A 14,385-nucleotide genomic window follows, 5' to 3' on the forward strand; every position below is an offset into this window, starting at 1 on the left:
CAGGCCCTAGAAAATCGACAAGGAATGTATCCTGTGAGGGAGGTGACCCTCAGCCCACTGTCTGCTGCAGTCCCCTTGGTGGCTGAAGGTGACACCTTATGGGCAGCACCTATGTCTAACCTTGAGAGTCAGAACAAATCAAAGGGCACTTCTGCTGATATTTTCAGAGTTAAATAGAAAATTAAAATACTCTTAAGGTCACATCATACTCAGTCATGCTGTTAGATTTCCTGTATGCAGGAGTCAGTCACCATCAGGTCAGTTTACAGGGAATAGAAAAGCTAGTCTGTATTTAAACAAATTAGGGGTTCCCCAGAACATAGTGCATTTTTCCTGTACTGTAGGAGACACAGGGCTGTGCATTTTGCTGAAAACATGATGACCAGAACCATGTGTCTATTAGAGTAACTAAAGTTTTCCTCCTGCAATGTAGAATGTCACAGACAACTTCACTTTCCAGGAGATTGAGGCTCAGCTTCACTTCCTCAGAGTGTGTGGGTTTAGTCTTCCAGGGAGCTAGATTGGGCATTTTGTTTAAAATCTTGCCTTCTGTGAGCAGGGATAACCAATGTCCAGATACAAGGCCCTGGAATTTAGCCTTATGTGGCAAGAACTCTGTACCATGTCTTCTTTGTAGCCTTGAAACAATGAAAACAAAAAAACAAAAAACAAATTGTAACTGGTTTCCACTATCGACAGTGCATGAAATAGACTAGGACGCATTTCTTTACAGATTGATGGTGTCATGTGGCCCTAGAGCACATTTTGAGCATTTGAAGATTGTAACAGTAATGGTGATGATTCCTTTACAAATTAATTTTCACATGTTCACTCATAAACCAGTTACCGTAATATAATTATGTGTAACTACAGCTTTTCATATTAAGTATTAGTATTGCTTAAAGAAAGTTTCAGAAGATGGCAAAGGTAATGAACAAATATTTCCCTACCAGATGCCGCTTCTCCTCTCTCCTCCCAGGCCTTTCTGCTAATAACAGCTCCTCTTACACTCCCCATTGGAAAATCATCAACGCTTAGTCTGCGGATCATTGCCAATCTTTCTCAAAATTCTCTTTCTATCCAGGTGTATGATTTTAACCTCTGTGTAGGTGACTTCAACATTTTTATCTCAGTATCTCTCTGCTAACATTTCGTCGCTCTTAAATTCCTTCTATATTTTAGCGCGTGATATTTCCTCACTATCTCACTTTTGAAATGTCCAAAATGAACTCATTAGTGTCTACTCAAAATCTGTTGTTTCTCCTGATGTCTCTGCTTTTCCCCCAGATGCTCAGATCTGAAATATCCCATGTTTTTTAGTATTCTAATTTAATAACTAATTCTCTTTTTAAAATTTTATTTGTAAGATGTTTTGGGAACTGCTAAACATAGGATGCCTTTCCAGTCTGGGCCAGATTCTGAGTATATTTTCTTAATGAGATAAAAAGTTCAGTTTCACATACCCCTTAATCCCAATCACGTCCACAAAGGTCTGGATGTTGTTCTCACCCCTCAGGCCTCTGAGGAGGACAGTTCATGGTCAAGGGCCCAGGCCACTGAGCTAGAACACCTTCTTCTGTGAGTGGAATAGAACTAAGGGAGATGATCTAGGGTTTATAGATGATACTCAGCAAAGAAGAGGACATTTGCTCTCTTGGTATTATTGTGCCTAGAGTAGAAAATATGGAATTATAGTGAAATTTATTTCAACTTTTTTTTTTTATTGTGGGGGAAAAAATAAGTAATTCCTCCATAATTTATTTTTGGGGGCTTATACATCCAAAGACAAAGAAAGCAGGATACCTAAACAAAATAATTAGAGGCTGGTTCTTGTTAATCCTAGTTAGAGACTTGTGGGGGAAAGTCTCAGACATTTGGTTGCTTCCTTGAGGGTGACAGTTATCCGTGAGGGCCCTCTATTCCCTTGGAATTAAGTGAAGATCTTCGAGTGGCAGTGTCTGAGGTTTCGGGACTCCTTAGGTTATGGTCCAAAAGATCTTCGGTGGCATGGTGTGGCCGTGTTTCTCCTTCCTTTCCACACTGACCGTTCCTGCATCTGGAATCTTCTAGTCCCCAAGTGTTCCTGCTGCTCCCCTCTCCCACAGTTTTCCCACATTCACGTGTTCCCGTCGTACTTTCAGACTCACTTCCAGCCTCGAAGTCCTTCCGTGCCAGTGCTCGTCCTACCTCCTTAGATTGACAGGTGGAACCCTCTCTCATGGCCCCTCTTGAACTCTTCTTTGGAGTTTCCTAAACGCCGACGTTTACGGCTGCAGCCAGTTCCGCTGCCCCACGTATTCATTGTATGTTCTTGTGACGTTGCCCATGTGTTTGCTTCACATACAACTTCCTGCTACCATCTTTCAAAGTTCATTTGCGAGGTGCATCTTCAGTGCTACCTTCTCCATGAGGACATTTCTAGCCTGACACATACCTTTCTTCCTTCCTATAATACGATTGTTTTTATTTCTCATTTTACCTTTAATTTATTAGAACATAAAACATACAAAATGAAGTGCTTCAACTAATCTTTAAGCTGTTGGACAATGGAAAATATGTTTTGTATTTTCTGTTTTTTTTCTGATATGACAAACATGGCATGTTTGATTCTTGGCTAGTATTTATCAGTTGATCAGTACTTTTAAAAATTACAGATGGCTTCTCAGGAATGGAAAATTAGGGCGCAGGTTTTTTTTTTTGTCCTGCTGTGTTTATTATATGTTTATCTTTATCACTAACACAAAAAGAGCAGAGGAAAGGAAGTTTGTACCCTGTAATAAAGAATCGTTTTAATTAGCAGGTTATGAATATATTTGCATTCTCTCCAGGGACACTGCAAAGGCCCTCGCTTACATTTGAACTTCGTATGCTTGTTAGTTTAGAGATATTTATAAACAGTATGATGGCATTCTTGTCTTATATCTATTGCTTTGTCTCTCCACATTTAGAGGCATGATTTATGCCTTTGCTCTCTGAGTTAGTAAGGCTCTTTTATTTCCTACTTTAACCATCATTTGAGTGAATGGGTTTGCCTTTATCCAACATGGATCCTAAATAGACAATATTTAGACTTCTTTTTACCTGCCAACATAACCATAAAAGCTTTTAAACTCTGATTATGAACTCTTTCTGATTTTATGCAGTAAAAATTCAACATTGATAATAACTTTTTTATAGGCAAACACCTAAAATAACAATCTCAATCTGTGCTACATCTTTTTTATTTAGGATCTACATTTCCAAGAGTGAAAAGTTTTTACAGATCAGCAAAGAAGTCTTCTAGTAGGTCAAATGAAGGTAGTGAAATATGAATATGACCGAATACAAATAAAAATAAAATGATAAATAAATAAAAAGCATACTGACCACTTAGGTCTGCCTCATGTCCATCATGCGATTTTGAAGGGCACGGATATGGGGCCGTGGGCTCCCTCGTAGGGTGGTGTGGGAAGGTTCTGGCAGTGCGCTGGCAGCGAGGCTAATGTCCATTTCTGAGCTGTGTGGCTCGTGAGGCTTCGTGGCAGTTGTCTGAAGAGGAAGCCTGTGGTGTTATGAGCAGGGTTTTCTGGAAGGGTTGATGCTAGTGTTCCTGCTGTTGCTCATAAAATATTTTCGATATGTCGTATATGACATGAAGATATTTGTGAGAATGCTTGATATATTTTTAAGCTGAAAAGCGATTTAATGTCAAAGACTCCATTTTCCCAAATTATTTTTCTGTAGTAAGTGTTAATTCCTACAATGTGTCTAAGTCCCATGGGCTAGTGTAAGTCGTTACACTGTTCCTCCAAGTGGTCCCCTTCCCTCCTGCAGTGAGGTCAGTATCACCTCATTCAAGTACAGACCCATGTGCCTTGCCCACTAACTTCTGAAGGGGACACCTGAGTTGAGAATTGGGAATCGGCCTTTATAAGAAGTAGTGGATGATTCTTATGCACCCTACAATTTGAGAATTACTGGGTTAGTGATTAAAAGCATGAGTCATTAGAAGCATACAACTTAATTGGAGTCCCATTTTATTTATAAGCATGTCATTTGTATGAGGCAAATTAACCTCTCTATGCTTCCGTTTCCTTGGCACATTCAGTCTTGGTGAAAGAGAAAACAATAGAATCTAAATTATATTGTTTTTATGAAGATAAGGAGACAGCACAATAAAGTGCTGAACAGAGTTCCTGAAATATTCTGATACATTTCAGGTCCTAAGAGCTGTGTTAATTAGCAGAATTGTAATGGTAAGCTAAATATACCAAGATCCTTTTATATGGATCTTAAAATCTAGTGGAATTTAAAAAGTTAGTAAGAGTTCAACAAATATTACCTCTTCTCAGAATGATGATGAAGACTGAGGCCTAAATATCTAGAGGATCAATCAAGTGGGATCAAATGCTGTCAGAAAACTATTTTCTAAAGGAAAAAGACGCACGGAGGCAGAGAGAAGGCTGCTTCCAGGCTCCGTCTACCTTCCCAGTGCTCCATGCCCCGCGCCCTTCTAGTGCCTTGTCCCCCCGTGTTTGTGCCTTGTGTTCAGAGGCTGCCGGTCTCATCACGGTGACCCAGCAGTGATGAGTCCGGACCATGCCTCCATGTGCACACATCCGGAGAGTTTTAAGTTTAACATAATTACGTGGCTATTATTTTTTCTCAGTAGCAATGATGCTCTATTTTTCTTTATTTTACTCTCCATAATTTTCCCTTGATTATCCTTTGATCCCTAGGTTTACAAAGAATCTGTTGTTGTCCACTGACTAGAGAGATGAGTAAATGAAACAAGATCTTCACGGTCATGAGCCTAACGTTCCAGTGGCTGAGGATCAGCATGGTGCAGCGAGTGAGTAAATATACACGTAGCACAACGAATGAATCAGCACAGAGCTTAATTTCAGATAGTGATAAATGCTGTGAACAAATGAGGCCAGGTGAAATCATTGGAAGTGATGGGTAAGCTGCTTTAGAGCATCAGGAAAAGATTCTGGGTAGGTCCCCTGCCCACATGGATAAATTAATTGAAGAAGTGAGTCATTTAATGGGATGAAAAAGGGGCTTTCAGTCAGATTGCGGTCAACCCTCAGTGGCAGTGAGCTTGTCTTCTGTGAAGAAAGCCGGAGTGACTAGAACAGAGCGAGCGCGTGTTCCCAGGACTGGCCTGAGAAGCGGCCAGGCGCCAGGTCATGTGTGGTCCTGAGGGCCACACAGGAATGTCACACATCACGAGTTCCCATTTTTTCCAAGGATCGGGTGTAGCCATTAGAAAGCTTGAGCAGTGGAGTGACGTAATCCGATCGTGCCTTTGAAAGGAGAGTGTGGCTGCTGCGTAGCTGGCGGGATGGGATGAGGCCGGGGCGGAGGAGCCGGTGCTGTGCGGGGACCATGCCGTAGTCCCGGGGAGGCGTGACGCGACGTGGGTTCGTGGGTTCGGGTTTAACAGAGCAGTGGATGAAGGGAGCTCGTTGGAGGTGGAGCCAGGGAGACTCGCCGGTGCTGGGAAGGGGGAATCCACGATGATGGGGCTCTGGGGAGTAAACACGGGCTTCAGTAGGATGGCGCAGTTATTGGTACGAGGAGGGCTTGGAAAACCAGTTTGGCCATCGTAAACCGGAACTGGGTCATGAGGTCCAGGAGAAGGTAAAGCTGGGTGTCATCTCTGCACAGACTGTGACTGCCATCACGAGATGTGAGGAGGTGGCCTGGTGGGAGAGTGCTGGTGGCGAAGGTGCCGGGCCCTGTGACGTCTGCCTGGGTGGTAGGGCAGGGCCCCAGGGAGGGGCGCTTGACCATGTAGGAAGGAAACCAGGCGTCTTGGGTCCCTCAGGGCAAGGGAAGTGTGCGTTTCCAGAAAGTACTGACCATTCACAACCTGGAGAAGCTGCTTTTCCGGAGCCATGAACAGGGCAGCCTCCTTGGGGAGGTTGAGGGGAGAGCGGGGAGTCGGGAGTGGGGAGAGCAAGTCTTTCCCAGGAGCTTTGTGTGAAAGAGGAAGAAGAAAATAAGGCAGTGACCAGAAGGAATGTGAGGCTATGTGACAACTTCTTTTAAAAGAAGGATCATATTAAGTTTTGTTGTGTGCCAATTGTAATGATCCAGCCAAGAGAGAAAAAGAACTTGCTGATGCAGGAGAGAAAAAACATAATTTCAGAAGCAATATCCTAGAGAAGAATGAACAGGAAGGGAGCTGAGCACAGAGCTGAGAGGTGGCTCCACCTGGGTCCGGGAGCGTGCCTGCTGCCGTCCCCAGACTTCCTGGGGCGCAGGTGTCCTTGGGGTGCAGTGCACGGATGCTGGCGATGTCGTGAGGGACAGTAGGATGAGGGAGGCTCTGTCCTGGGAGACCGGGTGGTCAAATACGTGCCCACGATGATCTCCGTAGTTGTGACTGCGTGAGCGCCTCATCAGGGGTGCTTCAGGTGCGGATTTGGGCGAGTTTACCTGCTTTCATTACCCGACAAGTTATTTTCTGGCCCTGCACTCCGAGGGAGCAGAGGCACAGATGGAAGTTTGCCTCGCTGCGCTTCCCCTGCCTGCGGTCACATGTCTGCAAGCTGCTCGCGCAGACTGATACAGCCTGTCATTTTTTCTGACACCATTTAAATCATAGCAACGGTTTAATAGTTTCCTAAAAATGATGCTATCATTAATTCGCTTCCTCAAGGAGCAAGTTCTATTTTAAGGAATATGTTGTGTTCAAAGGATATAGAATATTTGTGTATGAACAAATGAGAGTCATGTCTCCTTATGTGAGACTCAGTGACCTATCCGGCCCAAATAAGACCGCATCAAGGAAAGTGGCCCGGAGTGGTGGCCGCCATCTTAGTCTCCACATTGGCAGACCATGGTTCATGTCGCAGAATCACCAGGCTCTCTGGACTCGGGAACGTTTCTTAACCACTGTTTTCTAATTCTCTCATCCCAAAATAAGGATGCCACCTCTCTTTCATTAAAGTGACATTTGATGATTAAATAAGAATATACATAAAGCAGCAAATGCAGGCAGCACCTGGCACGTTCCATGGGAGCCATTCGATCTTTATTCTGTGGCCATTAACATCACTGCAGCTGCTAGAAAACATCTGAACGTTTATTACCTATCAAGTCATAGTCTAAACTTTTTAATATTTAAATTCTACAAGTGTGTGTGTGTGTGTGTGTGTATGTGTATGTGTGTGTGTGTGTGTGTGTGTATGTATGTTTCAGTCACCGTACCAGGAGGGGTGGGTGGGACCCCGAAACCAGTGGGTCACACGTGGGAATCTGAAACTAAAACCAGGTGCTGTTAGGGAGGGGGAGGCCAGGGCCAACGCAGAGAAGGCAGCAGATAGGCCCAGTCGGCTTCGTTTTCATAATAAGTACCCCTGTGGGCTCTTTTTCTCCTAAGTAACTAATAATAATTTTCCTATTTCTCTAATCGTGTAACCAAAATTATGTGCAAATGCAATTTCTTGGCCAAGTGATGGATAACACAACAAAAAGACTTTGAGGTGTCAGACATGATCATTTAAATGCAGTTGTTTGAATACATGCCTGTTTCAAAGTATAACAATAGAAGCATCTTTGGCAGTTCTTTTCAAACAAGTTATGAATTAACACATAGCTTTATATTGTTAAAAAAAATGAGAATAATGTATCAAAATTCTACAGAATACACACTTATTAGTGACATCTGAAGTACTCAAATTCTATTTAATAAGTAATAGCAATAAAAATTGTATATGTAAAACTATGTGTAAACCTTATATATACTATATATGAATTATATAATCAGCTTTGTTTTACATTGTTTCTTAGATAAATTATTTGGATAATTTATCCTTTATTTACAAATAGGAATATTGATATATTAACTAATATCAAATATAATCCAGATCTCTGCATAAATGTAGCTACAAATGCATAATAATTATAATGATCCACGCTTGGCGTTAGTGTGACTCGGGTGTTTCCAGGTCATTTTTTATTGCACTGTCTGACGCGCAGTGAAGCTCTGACCTCCACTGTGGCTCTGAAGTCGGACGCTGTGATCATAGAGGGGACACTTTCAGCTGTTGAGATTTGACCCGGCACTCAGCATTTATTCTAACGTTAGACGATATCTGTGCACTCAAGTGAAAGAAATGTTTTGTTTCTTAAGTGGTTTGGACTTTTTCATATATTATTTTGATTCCATCAATTAGCAAAAATCATAAAAATACTAAAAGTTGTGAAATTAAGAAAGAATGAATTAAGGCACTATTTGGAAATTGTCAGATCTGTTTCTGGAACTTTTTTAATATAAACGGATTTTTGATAAGCAGGATATTTTTTAGTTAGTGTAATATGTGAAGATCATATTTCAGAATATTTTTATTTGACAGAGCATGAAAAGTGTGTACACTTATATTTGGATATAATCGGATCCAATTTGTCATATTTGCAGATAAGACTCCCAATTTCCATTATTTTAGGTTGCGCAACAACCCAGGGTGGGTTTTAGCCTGGCCTCTGTGATTTACAGCGATAGGGGAGCAGACTCGGTGTAGTCGGACGACTTCTTTTGCCATGGTTGACACAGCGTTCCCTGGTGTTCGCCCCAAGGGCTCGAGGGCAGGAGAGATGCTGCCTTCCGCTGCCACAGAAGGGGTGAGGTCCCCCCAAGGCCGCAGCTCTCTTTCACGAACAGGGGGTAGGGCAGGGAGGCTGGGAGAGCACATTCTCCCTGAAATCTGAGCCAGGCCCCCCACACAGCACCTCCAGTGGGAGGCCGGCCTGCAGACCTCCAGGTAGCCGATGAGGACGAAGTCCCTCTGGCTAGCACCGTAAGCCATGCCCCGGTCCTGTCAGTCTAAGGAATCACAAGACTGCTCAAAATGGCTGTATGGTCACTTGGGGAAGATCGAAACATGCCGCGGCACCCGCTTGCTTGTTTAGACAGGGAGTTCCAACACGCGGAACCCCTCAGCGCAGACGGAGCCCTTGTCCCGGCAGCAGCCGGGAGCAGAGCCACGTGGGTGCCGGCTCGGTACCGACACTCGCTGGAGGCGCTGCCCGCGCCCCACCCGGTGCGCCCGCTGGGCGTGGTTAGGGCCTGCGGCCGGCACCTGTGCTCAGGCGTCGCTCGGGCCCCTCGTATACCTGCAAGGACAGCGGTCAGTATGCACCCCGCCCCTTCCCCGGCAGCTGCCTGCCTCGGAGCAGAAGCGCTGGCCGAGGCAACGAGCCGAAGCCGTGCGGCGGGGTGTGGGACCCCGGCCCAGAAAAGTGCTGACTCCGGCCTTCTGCGCGGAGTGCCCGCCCCGGCGGAAGTATGCTGGAAAGGCCGTTCTGACTTGGAGGATTTATGATAAAAACTTCAATCTGGTCTAATATTTGTCCAATTAAATCAGTTATAGGCATTTTGGCTGAAAATCAACCTTTGCATTAGGGAGCAATATTTTTTAAAAAAAGGATTTGGCTAGAAATGGAAGTTCCAGTGTTTTATTTTATTTGGACTAAAGGAAGTCAATACAGAAGGAAAAGATGGAGGAAATAAATAATTGGACAAAAGGTAACTTTTCCTTCGACAAGCCGTGTTGCAGTGCGTTGAACAATGTCCTGGTCTCATAAAGTCATTTCGTAGGATCTGGGGCTGTTGTTCATTGTTTCGTTCACTGAACAAGTGTGTACGCTGTGCTTTCTTTGCGCAGCACGTCAGGGATGGCCCTAGGACAGAGGTGGCGTCCGGGAGTCCGCACTGTCGGTGAACGGAAATCTACGCCTCACAAACAGAGGGCGCTGCGCCTGCGCCTGGGGGGTTGCGTCGGCATCATCAGAGCAGTCCCGCACAGAGGAACACCCCAAAGGGCGCTCAGCCGTCTTGCCAAGTAACGCACTTCTTTCCCTCTCAAGAGCTATTGCACGTCTTCCTTGCTCTCCCGATGCCCTGCATTTCCCTCCTCGCTTTCATGTTATAATTTTGACTCATATCTTACATGGAGGATGGAAATCATTCCAAAAGATGCCCATCGTCTTCTCCTGCCCAAATCTGCAAATGACCCATACCTGCCAGGAACTGCTTCCCTGTCTCAGTGGACGCAGAGGGGGCCTGGGCCTCCTCCAGGCGGTGGTAGGGCATCCCATTTATGCAGCCTGCTCTGTGATGTGGTCTCTGGTTCTCTTTCCTCTTCCTGAATCATTAATAAAGTTATATAATCATTTTCGGTCGCACTGGGCAAAGCCGGTGAGGCTGTGCAGGTCCTACGGCAGTGGCTGCCCTTGCCTCAGGCCCTCCGGAGCGTGATAACGTGTAACACCTTCCATCACATGATCAAACAAATAAGCAGATGTGCAAACCCTCCGGTACCCCACATACCCATTCCGTTCCTTTCTCGTATCCTTCATATCTCAAATTCTTAAGTAATTTTCTACATGTTTTTTCCAGCCACTTCCTTATCTCTCATTTACTCCTCAAAATGCTCCAATCAACTTGCCTTCTCTCAAATGCCATCATCAGAAATCAATAGATCTAATTCATACCTCTCTGCCTCACATTTGAAAGCTTCCTTCTTGGAACTCTGTTTTAAATTCACTTTCACGATTGATTTCAGAATTTCCTGGCTTTTTTCCTAAACCTTCCTGATTACATTATTTCTCAGTCTCCATTGCTGGCTCCACGGCCTCTCTCTGACCTGAGAATTCAGTTCTGTTCTCTCTTTTTCTTCCTCTCCTTTCTTCTTGGGTTACGTGGTTTTTGTTATCACATATGTAGTGATAAAACAAAATTTAAATTCTCAGTCTAGACTTGTTGTCTTGGCATTTGCATTTGAATGCTTTATTGGCATCTTAAACTTAATGAGTCCAAAATTCTTCCCCACTCAACAAAAATTCCATGTGACAATTGGTTTTGAAGTAAACAATTTGAGAGTCATCTGGATTCTTCTCTTTTCTACCCTCATAACTTTAATCCATCTGTAAGTCTTGGTGCTTCCTTCTCTCACACCCACTGAAATCTGAGCCCTGTCTTTCCCTTCTGCTGCCATATTTGCTCAGGCCTCCACTGTCTCTCACCTGAATTGCTGAGATGGGCTCCTGCCACTCGTCTCTACCTCCCACCTTTCCTCTGCAACCTTTCTCCTCAGAAAAGCAAAATGATTTTCTTAAAACATGAATTATTTTCTATCCCTGAATAAAATGTTTCAAAGAACATAAACTCTTACTCTTCTATGGTTTACAGTGATCTGAATGGTGCGACTTCCGCTTTCATCTCTAAACTGTTCTTGGTTGGCTGCTCTCTCACGCTCAGACTTCTCGGCTGCTTCTCAGTGACTCATTTCTACTCTACCGTTTAAAGACCTTTGCAAATAGACATCCTTTCCTTTTCCCTATAATATTCTACCCACTTTTTCATCGTGCAGTTGCCTCCTGCTTATCTCTTAAGGTTGGACTTAATTGCTTTCTACTTAGGTTTTTACTTGGCTGTCAAATATAGATTTGGTCTCTTTTGTCATTCCTTATCTGTCCTTTCTCTTCATGTTGTGTATAATTTTTAATTATATTGTAACTATTTGATTACTTACCAATTTATATGTCTACTAGAAAGTAAAACTTATGAGGTTAAAGACCATTTTTGTTCTGTTTATAAAAATATGGGAAATTTCTGCCACACAGTAGGTGCTTGATAAATATATAAAGAATATGTATTTCTATTTCAGTATGGCAGACTGAGACTTCATTTCTTCTTTCTTAATACCCACTAAAAATATGGAAGGAATTAAAACAAAGGAAACATAAAGGTATTCCATTACTGAATACATTTTTCGACATATGTCTGTAAAAGTACAAGGAAATCACTATTACAGATTGATTAGTGGGAGCAGAGGAGGCCAGTCTAGCATCCGAATGAATGTGTCTGCATTGAGGGAAGAAACCAAGGAAAGCAACGGCTTCGGCAAAGGGGGACGCAGAGATGTGAAGGCAGAGCCAGAAAGAGTTCTAAGAAACGAAACATGTAACTAGACATTAACCCATAAAAATGCAAAAGAGGAAGTTAATTTCGAGGACTCTCCTAACATGTAGAACAAAAACAAATAGCTGGGAAACATAATTTTAGAAAAAATATAGAAGACATTCAGGAATGATACAGGATGGCCTGTATTTGACTACTTATCAGAGAGATAGAAATTAGCAGAGACTGGAAGCCAGAGCTGTGTGCAGAAGAGACTCACATCTAGGTCTATGATTGTAAAATGCTGGCATTCAAGTTTTTAAAAGTGAAATATCCTAGATTGAATATAAATCATCATGAGATATCCATTAATACATGTGGGTCTGAATGACAGGTGTGTTTGTTATTTTAGTAAAAACTAAAAGGTTGTGGAGAAAACCCCTCAGTAATGAAAAAGAAAAGTTCCAATCTTGATTTCTATACCGAGCCAAAAGGTCATCAAATGTGAAGGCAAAACAAAGACATTTTCAGACCCATACAAGGAGAAGGGAAAAGGTGGAGAGATTCAGCTTGGAGTCCATGATGACAGCTGCACTGCAAAGCTGGGGACAGGAATTCAAATCAGAGGAAGAGGAGATGATTGGGAGGGGACTTTAAGAAAAGTTAGAAGATACAATGGAACAGATATTAACATAAAAATTTGGAAAGTTCAAAGGAAAGATTAAAGGTACAGAATTAAAACAAAGAAAAAGAAAATAATCTGAAAATTCATGAAGAAATTAGAAGTAACAAATGAAAATTAAAATCTGATTTCAGCTTTTTTGGGGGGTAACCTTTTGCTTAATGGAGATTGAAATTTAGTGTTTAATGCTACTATGTAATAATGCACGTATTTCATTTTAGAAATGTCTTTCCATATAAATAAGCACTTTTAAATACTGATATCTACAAGCTTATAATTTTAATTAAACATCTTTACCACTCGAAAGCCATCTATAGAATTCTGTAAGACTCTTGATATTCACCTTTTAGTGTATTATTATATTGTGGATTAATCACTTCTACTTGAAGGTTAGGTGGAACTTCCCCAATTGGATGGTTAAATGTATTTTGAAATACAGGTTTTCTTTTTTTACAAAAAACACAGCTGGATCCGTAGTTGGAGCTTAGGTAATAGATCCACTACGGATCTGCATGGGAGTGGAGATCTCGCTGCTTGTTTTAATTTTTGACAGCGTGAGAAGTGTGTAAAGCAGCTTGACGTTACTCGTGATTCCAACAGCACCGGTTGTTGCTGATATGACTGTTGCAGCATAAGCTCCACACACAAGCAGCATTCTGCCTTTTAATTTATGTTGAATTCATTAAGAAATATTCTCATGTCTGTAACCGATAGTGGTTGAGGCAGTTATGTTCATTCAGAAGAAATCAGTTTTGTTCCTGTGCTCAAAGGATCCCAGTGAGATTTTACCACCAAGGCATTTAAACCTTTGTAAAGTCAGGCAGGTCCGATTATGCAGCTTCTATTTCTAACAAAAATGGACAGAACTGACAGTAGTTAGGTTCACAAGAGCAAATGAAGCTCACATTTACAACAGTCACACGTTATGGAGGTCAGATGCGTTTCTGCAAAGTACCTGCATGAGAGCGACAGTAAGTGTCCGTAGACTCTAAGCGCGTTACGCTTTCGCAAGTTCCGAAACTTTGTCTGATTGGTCCTTTTTCTACTACACATAGGTTTTTGTCGCTATCATAATATATTTTCACAGATTGCCCTTCTGGTTGTACCGAATTCCTGTTTTCTCAATGTCTTTGAAAATATTCTTACGTGTCCACAGAGAATGTTCCTATAGGTTGATTCTTCAGCCACTTCAAACCTGGCATTGCCTCCCCAGATAAACAATGACATCTGGGCAGGACCAGATGAACCTCTTGATGCACCAGGTGCTAAGGGAAACCACTTGAAATTAATCGCTATGTCTTTTAATCGACTATTGGCCTTTTCCCCAAGTGCTCAAGCCTCTGAACGATTGTTCTCACCAAAAAGCTAGGAGCCTTAACTGAGTTTATTTTTTCTGGGTACCTTTGGCCATAGCAGTCAGACACGATTTAACTCACTATCTATTAGTGTTTTTTTTTTTTTGCTTGATTTACAAATGAGCCACTTAGAAGCTTATTTTGTTATAGCCCCATTTTCAGATTTTTTTTTTTATGAAGACATTCTACCATTACTAAATACCCCATTTAAAATTTTCTAATTAATTTTTTTGTCACTTTCTTGTGAGTTGGGAATTGTCATCAGTGCTTATGTGACATCAACGTGTGTTGTATTCTTTTACCACAGTTATAATGCCATTGAATAATAAACAACATCTTCGCCATCTAATTCTATAACGAAATCATTTACATACCACTCTGCCGCGAAGGCACGTCGCTTAGAGTTCACTGTTGTCTTTCTTCTTGTTTTGACATGATGAGTGTGCACTGGTAGT

Source organism: Rousettus aegyptiacus, unplaced genomic scaffold (assembly GCF_014176215.1).
Source record: "Rousettus aegyptiacus isolate mRouAeg1 unplaced genomic scaffold, mRouAeg1.p scaffold_m13_p_15, whole genome shotgun sequence".
Lineage (NCBI taxonomy): Eukaryota > Metazoa > Chordata > Mammalia > Chiroptera > Pteropodidae > Rousettus > Rousettus aegyptiacus.